The sequence below is a fragment of the Marmota marmota genome, unplaced genomic scaffold (assembly GCF_001458135.2).
Source record: "Marmota marmota marmota unplaced genomic scaffold, marMar, whole genome shotgun sequence".
Taxonomy (NCBI): Eukaryota; Metazoa; Chordata; class Mammalia; order Rodentia; family Sciuridae; genus Marmota; species Marmota marmota.
The window spans coordinates 59,775,657-59,796,923 of record NW_026000037.1 but is presented as its reverse complement, the minus strand read 5'-3'; positions in this window follow the sequence as shown (position 1 = coordinate 59,796,923).

Genomic DNA, 21,267 nt, shown 5'->3' with positions numbered 1-21,267 from the left:
TAAAATTTTTTGTTCCTGAGGAATTTTTGTAAAAATCTTTGTTTTTAGGATAAGAGATGTTCTTTATAATTCCTCTTTTTAGTTCTTCCAAACTGTGCCTCCTGTTCCTGTTCTTAATAAAATCACAAGCTTTCCTTCTTTATCTCTCTGTTCCTTTGTTCTACATTGTTCTCCTCTTTTTCTTTGTATTATTCTTCTTTGTTACACATATAATACATGTCATTTTTTGAAATTTGGAAATATCAATAAGCAGAAGATGAGGAGGACAAGAAAGAAGAAAGGAAAAAAGGAGAGAGAAGAAAAATAAGTTGTGTGTAAATGACCTCTCCTGATTGCATAAATATGTATTTTTACCAAATAAGTATTTTTACCAAAATGAAGTCATACTAACCAAAATGAAGTCATAATATTTGTAACACCTTTATTGATGAATAGTTGAGATATCATAAATTACACATTTAAAGTGTACAGTTCATTGTTTTGACATGGGTATATACCTATATATATTAAGATAGTGAACATACCCATTTTCCCCAAAGTAATGGAGATGCAATTGCCAGTTATAATCCCGCCTTTGGCCTATCCCACCCTTCATCAGCTGTCCGTCTTCAGGTAACTACATATCTGTTTTCTGTCTGTGGATTTGTTTTAGTTTTCCAGAATTCATATAAATGATATCATACATTATATACTCATATAAGTAAACCTGGCTCTTTCACTTATCATAATTGTTGTGAGATTGATACATATCATAGCATTTTCAATAGTTTATTTCTTTTCATTGTAGAATAGAATTCCACTGTATGGATAAACTACAGTTTGTCCTTTCAACTTGTTAAGGACATGGGGTTTGTTTTCTTTTTTTGGCTGTTATAAATAAAGTTTCCATGCACATCCATGTGCAAGTCTTTCTATGAATAAAAGTTTTATTTCTCTTGGGTAAATACCTAGGAGTGGAATGACTAAATCATATGGCGGCTGTATATCTAACTGTTTAAGAAAATGCCAAATTGTTATCAAGCGGTTATACCACTTTTCATTCCCACCTACAACATATGAGAGTTCCAATTTCTCCCTGTTTTTGCCAATTCTTGAAATGGTCAGTTTCCAAAATTTTAGCTATTTAAATAGATTTACAATAAAATTTCCTTGTAGTTTTAATTGATAGTCCCAAATGACTGATGATTTTCATAGGCTTATTTGGCATCATTTACTCTCTTCACTCTTTCTTTTTTAAACCGAGTTTGTAATGTCAACTTTTCACTGCTGTGACCAAAGTACTGATGAGAACAACTTAGAGGAGGAGAAGTTTTATTCGGTTATGGTTTCAGAGGCTTCGTCCGTGGTAAGTGGACTCTGTGGCTCTGGGTCCACGGTGAAGTAGACTATCATGACAGAAAGGCACAGAGGAGAAGTGCTGCTCTGCTCGTGGTGACAAGAAGCAGAGAGAGAAAGGGAAAAGGGTCCCAGGGAAGATGTACCCTTCTAACTGCATGCCCCCAGTGACCGACCTCCTGCAGCTGCATTCCAGCCAGTCTGTTCGCACTAGGATGGACCCATCAGGTAGACAACACTCAAAATCCAATCATTTCACTTCTAAATATTCCTGCATTATAACCCAGACGCTTTTGGGGAACAACTCACATCCAAACCTTAGGAGTCATTGTTTTTATACCTGAGCTTTGAGAGTCTCATTATGTCCTGGATGCAAGTTCTTTATCAGATAAATTATTTCCAAATATTTTTTCCAAGTCTATGATTTGTCTTTTCATTCTCTTAGTGTCTTGTGTAGAACAGTTTTTCATTCAGGTGAAGTCAATTTGTTAATTTTTAAAATGCTTTTGGCATCAGTTGTAAGAAATCTTTGTTTAACCCGAGGTCATAGAAATTTTCTCCTATGCTTTCTTCTGGAAACTTGATAGTTTAAAACTTTATCTTTAGGTCTATGATCTGATTCGAATTACATTTTTACATGGTGCTAAATCCGTATCAATCTTATTTTTCTCCTGTTTTTTTTAAATAAATGCTGAATTGTTCCAGTTTCATTTGCTCAAAATACTATCTTTTCTCTACTCTGTATCTTTGTCAAAAAGTCCGTGTATGTGTGGGCCTACTATTGGATTTTCTATTCTGCTATATTGATCTATATATTGTGTTTATACCAATACCACACCCTTTACTGTTGTTTCTATAATGCATTTTGAAATCAGGTAATGTTAGTCTTCCAAATTTGTTCTTTTTCAGAGTTACTCTGGCTGTTTGGGTCCTTTGTACTTCTATTCCATATGTAAACTTACAATCAGCTTGTCAATTTCTATTAAAAATGCTGCTGGGATTTGGACTGAGAGTACTTCAAACCTTCAAATGAATTTGAGGGAATTGACATCTTAACAATATTGAGTCTTCTGACCCATGAACATACCATTTCTCTCAATTTATTTAGGTAGGCTTTGATTTCTCTCAGCAGTGTTGTGCAGTGTGAACTGTACAGGTCTTTCATGTTTTAGTCAGGTTTGCTTTTACGTATTATAAATGTTATGCTTAAAAGTTTTCAATTTTTAATTGTTTTTGCTGGTATATAGAAGTACAAATTTTTGCATATTGATCTTATATCGTGCACCAGGTTAAATCCACTTATTCTGGTAGCTTTCTTTTAATTTTTTGTTTGTTCTTATTAGTTATACATGTTAGCAGCATGTATTTTGACATATGTACATATATGGAGTATAATTTCTCATTCTTCTGGTTGTACGTGATGTAGAACTACAATGGTCGTGTAACCATATATGTATGTAGGATAGTCACGTCCAATTCATTCTATCTTTTCAATTTAGTTATAGTCTGTATTGATAATTATTGACCACAAAGAAAGGCAACTTTACTTTTGTCTTTCTAATTTGGAGGTCTTTTATTTCTTTTTCTTGCCTTTCTGCACTGATGGAATCTCCAGTGTGCTGTAGGATGCAGGTAGTAGGGGTGGATATATTCGACTTGTTCTTGAGCTTAGGAGGAAAGCATTCAGTCTTTTACCATTAACTATGAAATTAGTGGTAGATCTGATGTAGATGCCCCTTATCAGACTGAGGAATTTCCCTTCAATTGCTAGTTTGCTGAGAGTTTTTCTTGGGAAGCAATATTAGATTTTGTCCAGTGTTTTGTCTGCATTATTGAGACAGTCTTGCAGTTTTCTTTTTGTAGGTTATTACTATTGTAAATTATATTAGTAGATTTTCATGCCTGGGTCACAATATACTATTATATTTATCTGTTGTTGACATTGACTTGCTAGTAGTTTATTAATAATTTTTAAATCTGTGTTTCATGAGGACTATTTATCTGTGGTTTTCTGACAATAATTGTCTCATTCTGATATCAAGATAATGCCAGTCTCATAGGATGTGTTTGGAAGTCTTCTTTTCTATTATCTGGAACTTTATGTAGAAATGTTATTTTTTTCTTTATATATTTGGTAGAATTTACCAATAAAGCAATCTGGACCTGGAGTTTTCTTTGTTGAAAGATTTTTAATTCTGAATTTCAATATCCTTAATAGATACAGGGATATTCAAGTTATATATTTCTTCTTGAATGAAATTTGGTTGTTTATGTGTACAGCAAATATTCCTGTTTTTTAGGTGAATTTATTGGCATGAAGTTGTTTGCAGTATTTTCCTATTATTCCCTTTAATAGGATATGTAGTGGAGCTACCACTCTATTATAGATTTGGGTAATTTCTGTCTTTACTCTCCCCCTACCACATCAATCTAGCTAGAGGATAACAATTTTCTTTCCTTTCCCTTTTTTCTTTCCTCCCCTCCCCCTGTGGTATTGGAGATCAAAACCAGGGCTTTGAGTATGTTTCCTAAGTGGCGGCAGGTGTGTATGGGGGGATCAATTTTATTTATCTTTTTAAAGAAAAGGGTTTTGGATTCATTGCTTTTTCTTTTGTTTTTCTGTTTTCTATTTCTTTTTTCTCCTGCTTTGGTTACGTTGTGGTTTGGATTGCAGTGTCCCCCAAACACTCACGTATGAGACAATGCAAGAAGGTTGGGAGGAAAAGGGATTGAGTTATAGCCTTAACCTAATCAGCAAATCGATCCCTGATAGGATTAATTGAGTGGTAATTAGAAGCAGGTGGGATGTGGATGGAGGAAGTGGTTCATTGGGGGCGTGGCTACGGGTATATATTTTGTATGTGGAGAGTGGAGACCTCTGTTTCTGCTCTGATCACCATGTGAGCAGCTCTTCCACCCTGTTGTGCTGCCTCACCTTGGGCCTGCTAGAGCCCTGAGGAGTGGAGCCTGCTCTCTATGGATGGAGACCTCTGAAACCGTGAGACCTTAAATCAACTTTCCTCCTCTAGAGTTGTTCTGGTTGGGTCCTTTTAGCAACAGCAACGAAATAGCTGACGAAAACAGTCTTTATTATTTTTCTTTCTTTCTCCTTTTTATTATTATAATTATTAACACATTAATTGTTCAATGTAATGGGTGCAATTTCCGTGCACTCTTTTATCCTTTGTGCTTTCCTGATGTCCACTCTTCTGTCTTCTCTGACTCCTCTTCTCTCCCCTCACCCTGATCCCCTTATTTTTTTCTTCTTACTAATTTGCTGTTATTTTCATAGTTTCTTTTCCTTCTTTCTTTGAACTCGGGAACTCATCCGTGCTATGCAAGTGCTCTGCCACTGAATTACATCGCCAGCCCTGTTTATTTTTTTTAATTTTTATTTTTTTAATATTTATTTTTTAGTTATAGGTGGACACAATATCTTTATTTTATTTTTATGTGGTGCTGAGGAGTGAACCCAGTGCCTCACACCTGCTAGGTGAGCTCTCACTTCTGAGCCACAACCCCAGCCCGCCTTTTTGTTTTATTTTTTGAGACAGGGTCTCCCTAAGTTGCCTGAAATGGGCTTCAACTTGAGAACCTCCTGCTTCAGCCTCCTGGGCAGCTGGGATTTAGGCGTGTGCCACCACACAACTCATAGTTTCTTAAGCTGGAAGCTGAAGTGACTGATTTGAGACCTTCTTTTTTCTCTCTAAAATAGGCATTTAGCTCTACAAAATCCCCCAAGTACTGCTTTAATACCATCCCATATTGTTGTGTTGTATTTTCATTTAGTTATACATACACACACACACACACACACACACACACACACACATTTTAACCAGGGATTGAACCCAGAAGTGCTTATTCACTGAGCCACATCCCCAGTTCTTTTTTAATTTTTTGAGACAGGGTCTCAGTAAGTTGCTTAGGGCCTCACTAAGATTATGTGGCTGGTTTTGAAATCGCAATCCTCCTGCCTCAGCCTCCTGAGCTGCTGGGATTACAGGCGTGTTCCACCACTCCTGGCTAGACAAAACTATTTTATAGTTTCCTCTTCTATTTATTTTTTGACCCATAGATTATTTACAAGTGTTTTACATTTCCAAAAAATTATAGATTTTTCCAGAAATCTTGTTATTGATTTCTAATTTAATTACAACATAGTCAGAGATCAAAACTTACATGACTGATATCACTTTAAATTTATTAAGACTAGTTTTATGACCCTGAATATGGTCTATGCTGTTGTCTGAATATTTATGCCTCCCCTACCAAAATTCATATGTTAAAAATTCTAACGCCCCAACATGTGGGCATTAGAAAATCAGCCTTTAGCCGGGTGCAATGGTGCACACCTGTGATCCCAGCAGCTGGGGAGGCTGAGGCAGGAGGATCACAAATTCAAAGCCAGCTTCTGCAATTTAGTGAGGCCCTAAGCAACTTAGCAAGATCCTATCTCTAAATAAAATATAAAAAAGATCTAGGGATGTGGCTTTATGGTTAAGTGCCACTGGGTTCAATCCCTGGTTACCAAAAAGAAAAAGAAAATAGAATGAGCCTTTAGAGGTGATTAGGCCCTGAAGGGTAGAGCCTACATGAATGGTGGTAATGCTTTTATACACGAGAACTCGGAGAGACCCTGGTACCTTTCCTCGTGCAAAGACAGGGAGAAGTTGCTGCCCATGAACCAAGGAGTAGGCCTCACCAGCAAGGAACATGCCAGCACCCTGACCTTCGACCTCCCAACCTCCAGATCCATGGGAAGTGAGTTTCTGTTATTCATAAGCAACTCAGTAATTTATGGTACGTTTTTTGAGAAGCTAGAGCCAACTGAGGCAGTCAGTCTCCATCACTGTTCCTGATGTACTTGCAAAGAATGCATATTCTACTGCTGTTGGTGGGATGTTTTCTAAATGTCAATTAGGTCTAGTTGGTTGATAGTGTTGTTAAACAATTTTATATACTTATTGATTTCCTGTCTACTTGTTCTACCAATTATTCAGACAAAACAGCTGAAATTTCTGAGTATAATTGTTGACTTGTCTCTTTTTACTTAAAGTCCTTTCAATGTTTGCTTTATGTATTTTGCAGATATGTGACAAGGGTATAAATATTTAGAATTTATGCCCATTGATGACTCCCTGATCATTATGAATGCCATTTTTTTTAATCCCTGACAATATTCTTTGCTCTGAAATCTACATTGTCTAATATAAAAGACAGCCACTTTGGCTTTTATGTAAGTGTCTTTTCCTACCCTCCAACTTTTAGCTCATACGTGCTTTTATTTTTAAAATGCATGTCCTGTTGCTGTGGTTGAATATGGTTTGAGTGTGTCTCCCAAGGGTTCTTGTATTGAGGGTTAGTCTCCGTTGTGAGGCATTAAACATCAGTTATGGTGTTACAGATGGGGCCTACGGGAGGTGATTAGGATTAGACAAGGTCCTCAGGGTAGAGGCTCCAGACTGGGTACTGGTGGCTTTATAAGAAGAGGGAGAAAAACCAGAATAGCCACACAGGTGTGCACTTTCTGTCCATGCCATGTGATGCCCTGCACCTCCTTAGTACTCTGCTGGCAAGATCATCACCAGAGCCAGTGCTATGCTCTTTGAACTTTCAACCTCCAAAACTGTGAACCAAATTATTCCCTCTTTTTAAAATTAGCCTGCCTCAGGTCTTTTGTTATAGTAACAGAAAATGGACTGACATACCCTTAGGCAGAATACACTTAGGTCTTGCTTTTTATACACACACACACACACACACACAACAAACATTCATACAATCTTTCCCTTTAATTGGGGAATTGAGACCTTTGCACTTAATGTATTTGTTAATATGTTTAGACTTCACCTTGCTATTTCTTTCCTATTTGTCCTATGTGTTCCTTATTCTCCCGTTAACTCTTTTTGCCCTCTAGGGATTAATTGATTTTTTTATGATGACATTTTATCACCTTAGTTAGCTTATGAGCTATAACATTTTTTTTTTCATTTTAATGTTTGCTTTTGGTTTACAGTATATATCTTTAACTTATCAAAGTCCAACTTCAAGTGATACTAAACCATCTCATCTATACTGAAATATCTTACCATTGTGTATTTCTGTCGCTCTCTCCCAACTCTTGTGCTATTGATACCCATGGTGCCTTTCCACGTGTGATAGCTCCCACTACGTTGTTATTGTTTTTAGGTAAACAGTCAACTTTTTAAGTTCTTTTACAGAGATTTAAATAATAAAAAAATACCCTATATATTGTAATTATTGTTTCTGGCACTTTTCGTTGCTTCGTATAGATCTATATTTCCATCTAGAATAATTTTCCCTTTTTTGCCGGACTTTTATTTATTTATTTTTAATAATATGAGTCTATGAGTAATGAAGTTTTTTTTGATTTTGTATGTTTGCAAATGTTTCTGTCTTAATTTTTGAACGATATCGTTACTGCCTATAGAACCAAGTTGGCAGTTCTTCCCTTTGGGGTGCTTAGGGATTCTGCTCCACGGTCGTCCTGTGTGCAGAGATCCTGCAGGAAAGGTGCTGTCACCCTGGTCTTTGCTTCTCTGACTGCAACATGTCTTTTTTTCTTTTATTGACTCCCTTTAAGACTTTCTATTTGTCATTGGTTTTCAACAATATGACTATGATGTACTTTGGTGGTTTTTTTCTTCTTCTTTTGAGAATTTTGGGTTTGCTGAGTTTCTTGGTTCTTCCGTTATTTTTTTCTGTACCTCTTTGTCTCTCCTCGGGAATTCTGATTGCTTGAAGTTGTCTCAAAGCTCACCTTTTCATTCTGTATTTAATATTTTTTAGGGGGAGAGCGGGTACCGGGGATTGAACTCAGGGGCACTCAACCACTGAGCCACATCCCCAGCTCTATTTTGTATTTTATTTAGAGACAGGGTCTCACTGAGTTGCTCAATGCCTCGCCATTGCTGAGGCTGGCTTTGAACTCGTGATCCTCCTGCCTCAGTCTCCCGAGCTGCTGGGATTACAGGCGTGCACCACCGTGCCCAACCTGTGTTTAATTTTTGATAGTTTTTATTGCTGTGCTTTCAAATTCACCAAATTTTCTTTAGCAGTGTATAATCTGCCATTAATCCCATCTAATGTCATTTGTTTATTTTTATGTTATTTATTTCATTCCCCAAAGTTTTATCGGGATCTTTTTATATAGTCTGTGTCTTAACTCTTTAAACATATGAAGCACAATTACAGTTCTTTTAGTGCCCTTGTCTATCAACTTAAATATCTGTGTCAGATATTAAAATTTTTTTTAAAAAATTTAAACTTTTTAAAAAAACTAATTTTTTAAAAAAGCTAATTTTGTGTATATTAGGAGTGAAGATGATGATGGTATTCCTAGGAAATCAGTTTTAATTGATTGATTGATTTTTCTCCTCATTATGGGTGGCAGTTCCCTTCTTTGCTTACCTGGTAATTTTGATGTCAGACATTGTGGATTTTATCTGCTGTGCTAGGTATTTTTGTATTCCTTTAAATATTGTTGAGCTTTGATTTTTAACATAGTTAAGTTACTTGGACACAGTTTGATCCTTTTGGGACTTGCTTTTAAGGTTTATCAGACAGAATTGGAGCAGTGCTCAGTATTCTCCATTACTGAAGCAAGGTCCTTTCGTGCACTGGGCCGGAAGCCCTATGCACCTACCCAGACATGAGGTTTTACAGTCTGGGGGTCGGGGGTGGGGAGCGGGCAGCACTCCAGGCTCTGCTTGTACCAGGCACCATTCTCCAAGGGTTGTGAGTGGTTCAGGTAGCTTCCTCCCATACATGCACCAACTGGTACTCCACTGAGTACTCTAGGGTGGGCCTCTGCGGATTTCCAGAGTTCTGCCTCTGTGGAGCTCCCTCTTTCCAGATGCTGTGTCCTGCCAATCCAGCTTACTGTTCCTGTACTCTCTTCCTGCCCTGCAACTCAGGAAATCCACTGGTTTCTGCCTGGGTGTCTCCTCCTTGCATTGAGTCCAGAAACTCCCAAGGCAGTAAACTAGAGAGGGCTCACTCCATTTATTTATTTTCCATTCCTTCGAGATCACTTTACTTTGTTGGCTGCTGTACACACACTGTCTTGAAAATCATTTTCCATGTATTTCATCCATCATTTGGTTCTGCCAGGAAGCTAAATCTAGTTGATGCTACTCCATTGTAGTCAAAAAAAAAATAGAAAATATGATACTATTTTTATAATCTGATTTTTTTCACTCTAAAATCTCTAAAATTTATTTTGACATCAATAAATAATTTCCTCGGGGTTATTTTTCTTCTTCTTCTCCTTCTCCCTTTTCTTCTTCTTTTTGCAATCCTGGAAATTGAACTCAGGAAGCATGCTAGGCAAATGCTCTACCACTGAACTACATCCCAGCCCTATACCATATTATTATTATTATTATTATTGAATTTAACCTTTATTTTTTATTTGCTTATTATGTGGTGCTCAGAATTAAACCCACTGCCTCACCAATGCTAGGAAAGCATCCTACCACTGAGCTATAACCCCAGCCCCCATATTATTATTATCATTGTTAAAAATTTGTTGTTGTTGATGGAGCTTTATTTTATTTATTTATTTATATGTGGTGCTGAGAATCAAACCCAGTGCCTCACACATGCTAGGCAAGTGCTCTACCACCGAGCCACCACCCCAACTCCTCCATATTATTTTAAATGGCTGCATACAATTCCACCATTTGAGCAGACCAGAATTTCTAAAACAATCCCCAGTCATTGAACATACATTTTTATCCCAATGTTTCTGTCCTTATAAACAATGTTAAAATAAACATTCCTGAAGCAAAATATCTGTGAACTTCCCTACCAGCTTCCTTCAGAGAAATTCCTAGAAATGGACATCCTGGGAAAATGTTATACACGTCTTTGATGAATTTTGCCTATTTGGCTAAACATCCTTCCAGAAGGTTGGCCAGGCTCTTGTTTTATTTTACTTGTTTCCTTCCTCACTTGTTGATACTGTTCATCTTTTTCTCTCTCCTTTGGTTTGGTCTTTGCTTGATTTTTCACTACTCACTGAACTTTGTTACAAAATCTCACCGCTTTTGTTTTCTCACAAGAAGGAAGGGCAAGTCATGTAGATTGAAAATATGGCATTCTGCTTTCATGGCCCCAGAACTGTGGCGAGCTTGTTTCGAGATCCTGCTGTCCCCAGCTGGTGTTGCTCACGGCCATCCACTCTCCCACGGTTCTCCTTTCCAAGTTTGGGCTTTGTGGCTCAGCTGAAGAAAAATGTCACTGCCCTGGGAAAACAGTGGGGTGACTGATATTTCTAGAGTTGCAAGACACTGGAGCATGAGAGGGCCAGTGCTTCATGCATCAGAAGCAGACTCAATGGAGTGATGGTTTTTTTCTTTTTTCTGTGAGTCTTCTCTCTCTCTAAAAACGTGCTATGACTGGGTTTCATATTGTAAGTCTCTGGGTGAGACAGAGAAACGTACAAGAGGCTCGATGTCTCCCTCCCAGTGGGGGAAAGACTGAGAATTCTTGACAGCTGTTACCGAAAAAAAAAAAAAAAAGAGAGAGAGAGAGATCAAGAGTCACTAAGAGTCACTAAGAGGGAAAATAAAAAAACAAGTGGAAAAATCCTGGAATGAAGGATTGATGGTGGGGCCTCATTTGCAGGCAGCTTCTCTGGAAACTGAATTTGTAAGTCCACTACCAAAATATAATTTTACAACTCAGGCTAATTGCTTTTTTCCTTTTAAATACTCAGAGAAATAAACTGTTCTGTACTTATAGGGGATATCTTGTAAGACTTTAAATTGCTTTAGTGGTTATAATGAGAAGAGGGGTTCTCGTTTTATTTACTTCTGTAACAAGTGATGGGAAAGCATTTGATGTATTTTTTTAAAGATCTTAATTACAAGACATGTGCACAATTAAGGGGAGGGAGGTTCTGGAACAGTCAGTCTGGGATGCAGTGGAGCTGTAGGTTGGAATGGTCTGGGAGTTGAGGAGGATGGGTCAGAGCTGCCTTTGGAATTAGACAGACCTGGTTCTATCCTTAGAGCTCTGTAGCCTTACATAGCCACTTGATCTATTGAAACCTCCGTTTCTTTATCTGTAACAGAGGACAATATAAAGGCCAGAAACATAGATGGTGTTCCTTTTTGCAGATGGAAGATGCCCTTGATGACATTATGTGCCTGGGATTATGAGCACCTATCCCTGGGCTCGGAGCAAGGGCTTGATAAAGTGCTACCTACTGTAAGTAAGGTGACAAAGGGATGCATTGGTATTATGCCTCTTTATAGTAATGGAAGTATAATTTCTTTCTTTTGGTACCACCAGTGGAATTACTGGCTAGTGACTTGTCTATTAATATGACAGGGGAAAGTGCTGCCAGCCTCAGCCATGCTCTGGGCAGGTGTGTGGACCAAGGGCCTCTAGTTCTGAAGGCTCTTGCTATTGATGGAGAAGGCCCTTGTGTTCCACTGACCCTCACTCACACTGGGTCTGGAGTTGAGCTTGAGGATGGGACTAGTGAAAGCAGAGTCCTCTGCATGAGGAAGAGAGAAAAGTGAGTCCTTGGGGCAGAGGGGTGGTGAGAAGAGGTGGGAGGAAAGAGGTGAAGAGGAGTCAGCACCAAGGTACCCGCCCTATCCTCTGTGTAGTGCTGCAGCCTGTGCTAAATCCAGTTAGTGGAGTAGCCAGAAGGTCTTTTAAGAACAGCGGAACCCAGTGTTGCATGCCCAGTTGTGTGTGACCCCTCTCTTACCCAACACCTTGAAGGAATTTCTGTCCTACGTACCGTCCATGATGCTGCTCTGTCCACATCTGAGCCCACTTCCTCCTATTTGTATCCAGCTGCAGCGGCCTCCTGGCTCTTCCTGCAATGTGGCAGTCAGATTCCGCATTCATAGAGCTCTTCTGATGCCTCTCCACCTACCTGGATGCCCATAGACCTGCTCCCTCGCTCATTTCAGGTTTACTTTCAAGTCACTGTCTACATTAGCCCTCCCTCGGTGCCTTATCCTAGTGGTAGGTTGGTGCTGGCTCAGAGGAATATATAAAAATGGATTGCTGAACTTGCAAGAATTTTGCAAGCTGGTTGTTAAATATAGCATTATTAAAAATTGAATTATATAAACTCACAGTTAAATAAACTATAAATATTCAAAACTCATCACTTCCTAAGTGTTTGGCTACATCTTACTATTCCCTATGCTTTTGAAATGCTGGGCACTATTGAAATTTTGGGTCAATTAATTTTTTTGTTTGGGGGTCTCTTGGACAACACCCAGTAGATGCCAATAGTGTCCCCCCATCACATTTGTGATAACCAAAAAGATATCCAGACCTCACCTAATGCCCCCAGGAACAAAATTGCCCCCTGATGAATACCACTGTGGCTGGTTCATATGGCTGAGAGATATTGTATAATAATGTGCTAGTGGGTCACTTTCTGACCCTGTGATTAGTCACATTAGGCGATGTCTAGAAATCAGCTTGAATCAGTGGGAGTATTGACATCACTGAAATCTGCAAATGCAAAGTAGGTTGTTTTGTTTATGTCCTAAATTCAATGTTAATAACACAGATTAAACTTAGAAACTGTCATGACTATAGTGATGACATTGTGAAAAGCACAAAAAAGAGAAAACATTCTCCTAATATTCAAAAATTATTTTTAGATTCAGCAATGAAATCACTCATGTTGTTGATGAATGAATGAGTGAAGTCTGACATACATCTTTATGATAGCATTTCACTTCTGTCTTCTCTTAACATAAATAAAATTACCCGCTAGTATTCATGTTGGAGCTCATTTGTCTATTGCAACCAGAGCATAGCTATGGATAAAAGAATTTGGCAAAAATTAGAGAATCCATAAACTATATGGAATTTATAATAAACCATACTGTATATTTTATTGTTCTTTGTAAATTGCATGTTACAGTTCTTTAAATAGTAAAATCTATAAATATAAAAATATCTATTATCCATCATGTCAGATTAGGCCCCAACTTCCTTAATAAGATTCCTATAGCTCAAGAATTAAAATCAAGAATCAATAAATGGGATGGATTCAAACTAAAAAGCTTCTTCTCAGCGAAAGAAACAATCAGTGAGGTGAATAGAGAGCCTACAGAATGGGAGCAAAGTTTTACCACACGCACATCAGATAGAGCACTAATCTCAAGGATATATAAAGAACTCAAAAATCTTAACACCAAAAAGCCAAATAACCCTACCAATAAATGGACCAAACAACTGAACAGACACTTCTCAGAAGAGGATATACAATCAATCAACAAACATATGAAAAAATGTTCAACATCTCTAGCAATTAGAGAAATGGAAATCAAAGCTACTCTAAGATTTCATCTCACTCCAGTCAGAATGGCAGCCATCAAGAATACAAACAACTAAAGATGTGGGGGGAAAAGGCACACTCATACACTGCTGGTGGGACTGCAAATTGGTGCAGCCAATCTGGAAAGCAATGTGGAGATTTCTGAAAAACTGGGAATTGAACCACCATTTGACCCAGCTATCCCACTCTTTGGTTTATACCCAAAGGACTTAAGAACAGCATACTACAGGGACACAGCCACATCAATGTTTATAGCAGCACAATTCACAGTAGCTAAATTGTGGAACCAACATAGATACCTATCTTCAGTAGATGAATAGATAAAGACAACATGATATATATACACAATGGGATATTACTCAGCATTAAAAGAGAATAAAATCATGACATTTGCAGGTAAATGGATGGAGTTGGAGAATATTATGTTTAGTGAAGTTAGCCAATCCCAAAACACCAAATGCTGAATGTTTTCTCTGATATGTGGATGCTGATTCATAATGGGGGTGGTGGGGAAGGAGGAGTAGAGGAACTTCAGATAGGGCAAAGGAGAGGAAGAGGAAGGGAGGGAGCATGGGGGTAGAAAAGATGGTGTAATGGGATGGACATAATTACCCTAAGTACATGTATGAAGACACGAATGGTGTGACTCTACTTCGTGTACAGAGACATGAAAAATTGTGCTCTATATGTGTAATATGAATTGAATTGAATCATGTATAACAAAATTAGAATAAATTTTAAAAAATCTATTATATAAACATATAATACATATGTAACAATATACATATACATATATATAATACATATATAATTTAAATAAAATGTAAAATTTACAATGTATGCAGAATATATGCAAATGCTCTTATCCAAAGCTCTAGTTAAGATTTACCAATACAGTGCTACCTTATTCCCTTCTCTTTCTCTTTTACCTGATGAATAATCAACACCATGTGTGGGCCCTATTCTATGTGTTAGAGATAGGTCAATGGACAAAATAATAAAACAAACGAAATTCTACCCTTATGGAGATGATGTTTTTCTGAAATTCTCTTGTAATCTCATAGTTCTGATCTTATCTGATTGGCCATGTATTTGCTTATTTTTTTTTTTGCTTCCTTCAGTAAAATGTAAGCTCCATGAGGACATGCATGTTTTATGCACAAATGGATCAGTGAATCAATTTATGCATTGTATATGTATCAAGGAAAGAGCTGAGGTTCCCACTTGGGAGAAACAGTACTCACAAGTTGACAAAGCAAGCCATATATTGAGCTAAGTTAGTGTTAGCAGGACCTCGGAGAGAGAATTGAGTATGAGAATTTGAGGCCCTTTGAGATTTGCAAACATTTTAAAAGGACTTGTACTTCCCATATGGGGCTTAATTTTATAGCATAAGGGCAGGATGACTTCAGTTGACACTGAAGTATATCTGACATCCATCCTAGAGGTTTGGCACGGGGGATAGTACACAGGCCCATCTTAATATAAACCACTCACCTTATGACTGAGCCAGGGATACATGCTCCCTGGGACACAGGGGACCACAAATAGACCAGCAAGGCTGATAGGCCTTGGAACACTGCCGCGTCCGGCCAAGGGAGCCGAGTCCGGCGAGGTTAAAAGACACACAGGACACCAAGGTTCTTCATCCAGGAGTCAGTACTCTTTATTGCTAACACACCTTTTTTATACCCCAAGCAGCAGAAGTGGAAAACTACCCAAAAGCAGGAGGGAGGGGGGAGAAATTTAGTTTCAACATCTATTATTGTCAGGTACCGAAACCTCCCTTAACAATAAGTCCATCAGACCAGAAAAGGTCAAGGCATTCCCGTGGGATACATATGTCTCAGACGGACAAGCAGGAACAGAAAAACCGCAAGTTCGCCATGGCCTTGTGAGCTGGCCACACTGGCATGCAGAACAAACTAGTGGAGGTAGGGCTTCAGGGGCCAGGGTGGACCTGCTGCCAACAGAACACCATTACTTTGGATTTGAAATGGTCCCCCAGGCCCATCCATTAAAGGCTGGGTCACCAGCATATGGTACTAGAACAGGAGGTGGGGCCCAGTGGAAGGGAGTTAGGTCATGGGAGGGGTGCCCTTGTGGGGGCATATTGGGATTCCTCCCCACTCCTGCTGCCACCGCTGTCCTGCCTGCCCTCTTGGCCAGGATGCTCTGCCTTGCCTCAGGGCCATACAATCAGGACCTGAAACCTCTGAAGCTGTGAGCCAAAATAAACCTCTTCACCTTTTAAGCTGATTTTTTTTTGTTAGCCACCTTTTTCCATCCTTGTAACAAATACCTAACAACCATCTACCCTGAGAAGGAAACTGGAAATTTCCTTGAAATCAGCTTCCCTGTGATTGAAGTTTACATTTTAAGGTAACAAAGGGTACATTATAAGATCCCTCAGAAGACACAGCCCAGGCCTGATTTGAGGGTTGAGATCAGCATGTCCAGATGCTCTAGGAGGCTCATCAGGGGTCTTCACAGATGAAAATGACTTGCCTTGGAAGTGAGAGCAGGAGGGTTACAGCCTTGACTCTTCTCCTCCTGTCTCTCCTCTCGTCTTCCTCCCCACCCAGTTCTGAATCTGTGTTGCTGCCAGTGTAGCAAAAACAGCTCAGGAGCTTTGGCCACTCTGTAAATAGCCTTGTTGGAATCAGTCTCTTCATGACAAGAAGCAATTTCCACACTTTCCTAGTCTCCATTTCACCTCCGTGTGCTGCACGCAGAGTCAGACAGCTGGAGTGCAGCCACGGCCGCAAAGTTCACCCACTTTGGAAAACATAGAAAATCTCTCAATTTGACATGTAAGCTACCACCGCCTCCCGATTTCCTGTGGGCTGATAGAGATAATGGTATGTTAAGGGACCCCTCTATTTTGCCTTATTTGGCACTTTCAGATAAAACCATTGCTTCTTTTTAGTTTTAACCACACTTGCCAGATTTAAATTTTATTACTGATTTAAGCTAGCATCTTACCTCATTTCTGCTGGTGATATGACTATTTTGTGCGGCACAGAAGCGCCTGGTGAGATGAATAGCAATGTATATCTACAATTTCCGTTTCAAAGAAATTGGTGCTTTTCTCAGGTTTAAACTATTGCCACTGTATTTACTCAGTTTTCCAATTATAATTCTGATCTTCATGGCAGAAGTTGAAATCTTGTAGCTGGAAAGGCAGTTCAACATCATTTCTCTTCATTTGTGTTCATGTTGTATTATTTCAACATAATCACACTGGAGTTGAATGATTTATGTTTATAGTATGCCATTTATATTTGAAAATGTGCATATAGATATTGCAATGATCCTAATAACTGCATTTCCCTCTATTTTCAGTGGCAGGAAAATGCAATATTCCACCACATTGAGTTACAAAAGCTACATAATGTAATCTTACTGGAACATTTATTCAGAGCCTAATCTGTGCACTGTCAAAAATTTTTCATTGTTATTGGAAAATTAAGACTATAACAAGCCTCACATTGGTATATATATAACTGTTTTACATTTCCAGTAGTTAAAACTAATGCAATAAATAATTCATTTTTCTGCCTCTCTTAGAGGAATGATTAAAAACAATTCGAGGCGATCTCCATTAGTATTTGAGTTCTGCTAATTGCAAGAACCATATCTTTCAATAGAGGTTTAACATATATTTTTACTTCTCTCTTCAGAGGCAGAGTGCCATACTATAGGCAGCTCAAACTAACTGTGTGAAGATATTCTACACATTTGCTCTTTGGAGCAGACAAAGTCAGTTATTCTGAGGGAGGATCCATTCTGGAGTTGGCAAAAATAGATTTGGGATTTGATAAATTTTCCAGTACAACAGGAGAACCTACAGTAGCTCAAACCCTCTCCTAAAGACAACATGATTGTTCTGGCTATTATCATAGAGGAACAAATTACCTCATGAGTTCTGTGGGTCAGGAATCCAGGAAGGGCTCCATCAGGCAGTTCTCTCTGTAAGTGCGGTCAGACAGAGGCTGAAGCCACCCACTCCCAGTGGGGTGTCTGAAATAGCCAAAGGCTGGGTAGGCAGTTCTCTCTGTTCTTGTGGTCTTGGGTTTCTTCATGGTCTGTCTCTGTGGACTAGTGTGGTGGACCTGGGGCAGTTAGACTGCTTCCATGGCAGCTGAGGTTCCCGTATCGCTGTTGCAGGAATGAGGCCGAAGCTACCTGTCTTTTCAACATGGCCTCAGAAGTGACACCAAGTCACTTGTGCCTCATTCTGTTAGTTTCAACCAAAGGATCACCCAAGATCCAGGGGAAGGGATAGAAACCACACTTCTCCATGGGAGGAGACTCGATGACACATGAAAAGACAGACGGAGGGATGTGTGCTGTGGCACCCGACCACAATCCCCTTGCCCCTGGGCAGGCCTTGCCACCTGCTCTCCCACTGGGCCTGTGTCTTCTCATGCTGCTGCATCCCAGCTTGCTTTACTGCATCCATAAAGAAGGCATGAAGAAGAGGTCCCCAGACAGCTTCCTGTGCCAGTGATCCTAGGTGGCACGATGCAGGGCCGTTTTTTAATGGAGCTGAAATACATCTTCAGTTATTTTCTGGGACTATACCTAAGGAAAAATTGTGGGTTTTCCACAAACATTTCACACACCCCACCCTCTCTCTGTTTTCCTTTATGATGAGTAGGGTCTTTTCCTCTATGAGTGATAGATGCTGATCTTATAGCGGTGAATTAAATCTAATTGTGTGGTATAAGTTAGAAATTTACTCATAAAATATGTACAAATTAAATAGGTTATACTGGAAAACAACTGACGTCAATACTCTGATACTTTCCCTTCATTCATTTATCAAAAATACGAGTGTATCTGAATACTAGTCATCCTGCTTGATCCACCTGGTTGCCCAGGATAAAACTGTTGGAGTTGTCTGATTCCTGGCTGTGCTAGTCAGTTTTCATCATGGTGACCAAAAGATCTGACATAAACAACTTTGAGGAGGAAAGATTTATTTTGGCTCACTGCCTCAGAGGCTTCAATCCATGGGCAGTGGGCTCCATTCATTCTGGGCTAATGGTAAGGCAATATTTTGTGGCTTAAGGACATGGTAGAGCAAAGCAGCTCACATCATGGAGGCCAGGAAGTGAATGGGGGTAGGGGGTGGGGAGGAGGTTGGAGAGGGGGAGGGAATGGCCAAGGACAAGGTAAACCCTCTAGGGTGCACGTCCAGTGATCTACTTCCTGCAGCTAGGCCCCACTGCCTGTAGTCTCTACCACCTCCCAATCAAGCCATCAACTATGGATCCCTCCATGGATTAATCTGTTGATGAGGTTGGCACCATCACGATGCACTTACTTCCCAAAAGCCCTACCTCTGCCCATTGCTGCATTGGAGACCAAGCCTTCAACACATGAGTCTCGGAAGGACATTCCAGATGCAAACCGTAACTGATTTTCTCCATTTCCTAAAAGTACTATTAAGACTTTAAAAAATAATGTCTGTATTTATTAATTTGCAGTCTTTCACCTGCAAGTGTCATGATGTATCCATTGGCAAAACTTGGAAAACTGGGGTGGCACAACTGGATCCAGAACCTCAGATGCAGTTGTGAGGTTGTCAGTTCTCTCCTCATCCCCTGGTCTCTTGGTTCCACTTCTGCCTGTGGGTTGGCCTTCTCCCCACCTACCACAGACAGACCTCCCTGCGCTGAAGATGGCAGCCATCATCTTCCACCTGGGTGACCTAGATCACAAGGATTCCATTCCTCTTGCTCTAGACCTGGAATCAGTGGGCTTAGCTTGAGTTCTGTGCCCTCGCTGTGGATGCAATCGCTGTGGCATTGAGGTTGGGTTGGACCTGTCCTCGGAGGAGGTGAGGATGTTATAACAGAGGGCCACAGCGTTGACTCAGACTTTCCTCTGCCTTTCTATTCCCATAGTCATGGCCTCCATGTCTGGGCCAATCTTTTTGCCTCCCTCCCATCTTTTTTGACTCTAGTTCATTCTCTACCCCTCCACAGACACATCTCAGAACTTCCCTTTATCACTCCACTCTTCAGAAACCTCCCAGGAACCCCGTGCTCCAGGACGTGCTCCCACCCACTTCCTGTGGCATTCTGGGGTCTCCACACTCCCCACTGCCCACGTCCTGTGTCTCTCCTCCAGTGCCATGGGCCTAGCTCTTCCACGCCAAACTGTAGGATTCCAGCCTCCTGCACTTGTCCCCAGCTTCCTAAGCTAGAAAGCCCCATTTGCCTCGTCTCTGTTCCTACAAGAGACCCAGTCCCCCAACCTCAGCCCTGCCTTCTCAGGAAGCCTCTCTGAACCCCGCATGCCAGAGGGAAAGGGGATTCATAGAACAGTGTGGTCACTTGGAACTTTTCCCCTTCCCCAGGATAAATCCCATAATTCTATAGATACTCTTTTTTACAGAATCCAGTCCCACTCTCTATCTTTGTTTGTTCTTTTCTTATTGTTATCAGTTTCATGACTTTTATATTTGAAAAGTCTAACAAAACGTCCATCAACGTGGTAGGAAAGGCTCACAGTGTCAGGCCCTCAGGCACTCTGAACAGAGCAAGCTCACTCAAGACTTTATCTTGAGCCAGAAAAATGGACGAGCCCCTGGGGGAGGGAGGGCCAGCAGCCCATCTGTGCCCCTGCAAATGCTCTGGCAGGTTCCTCACTGAAAGAGGATCTGGTTGGTGCACACATCCCCAGCCCAGGGGAGGCCCGCGATGGGAGGCTAAGTAGACTATGGATCCAGAGGAGGGTAACTCAGACAATTTTACCTTAATTTCCTTTCAAAGTGTGAAACAAAAAAAGGTCTGGAAGGGCATTTGACAAATGAAAGAGAATATGTGGTTAACAATTCTTCATTTAAGTTAGCAAACTTGGATAAGGGGTGCTTTGATGGATTTAAGTACTCCTTCGGAACATTTTCTCCTACTATAATAATCCATTCTATTGTGTTATAAAGTAATTATAATCACCACTCAGTGTCCCAAGACAGAGCAGAAGAAAAGAATATTAAGAGCAAGAAGTCTCAGAAATATCTTAACACGCTGGCTTTCTGCTTTTTAAGAACTAGAAAGCAATGTCTCTTTATACCCCGATCAATGGGGTGAGTGCTTACCATACTTAAAATACAATTGTATTAGAGAGATGAACCATAGAGACAGGAGGAGAGGAACGTGGTTGGTGGAGGAGCCATCTGGAAAAGGAAGTGTCTCCCTGATCGAGAGAAAGCAGTGATGGAGTCAAACAGACCAGCAGGGGCCCTCCACTGGAAGCTCAAGTTCTCTGGGAAGGTGTCCTGGGACTCTCTCATACCATGACCCAGTTTTGGGGGAGAGTGGATGAGAAAGCAGAAGCTGTGGCCAGACCAGTGGCTTTCACAGAAGGACAAGAGAGGCACAGTTTAATCAAAGCAGAGAGCAAAGCCTTAACCAAGTCCACACTCTAGTGTGTGCAAGGAAGTCCCAGGACATGTTGGGGCGGAAGCCCAGAAGCCAGTGTACTCCAGGGTTCCACATCCATTTAGGAAAAGGCAACAGCATCTGTGGTGTAGCATAGACGAATGCACTATGCAGGATGGAATGGCCCAG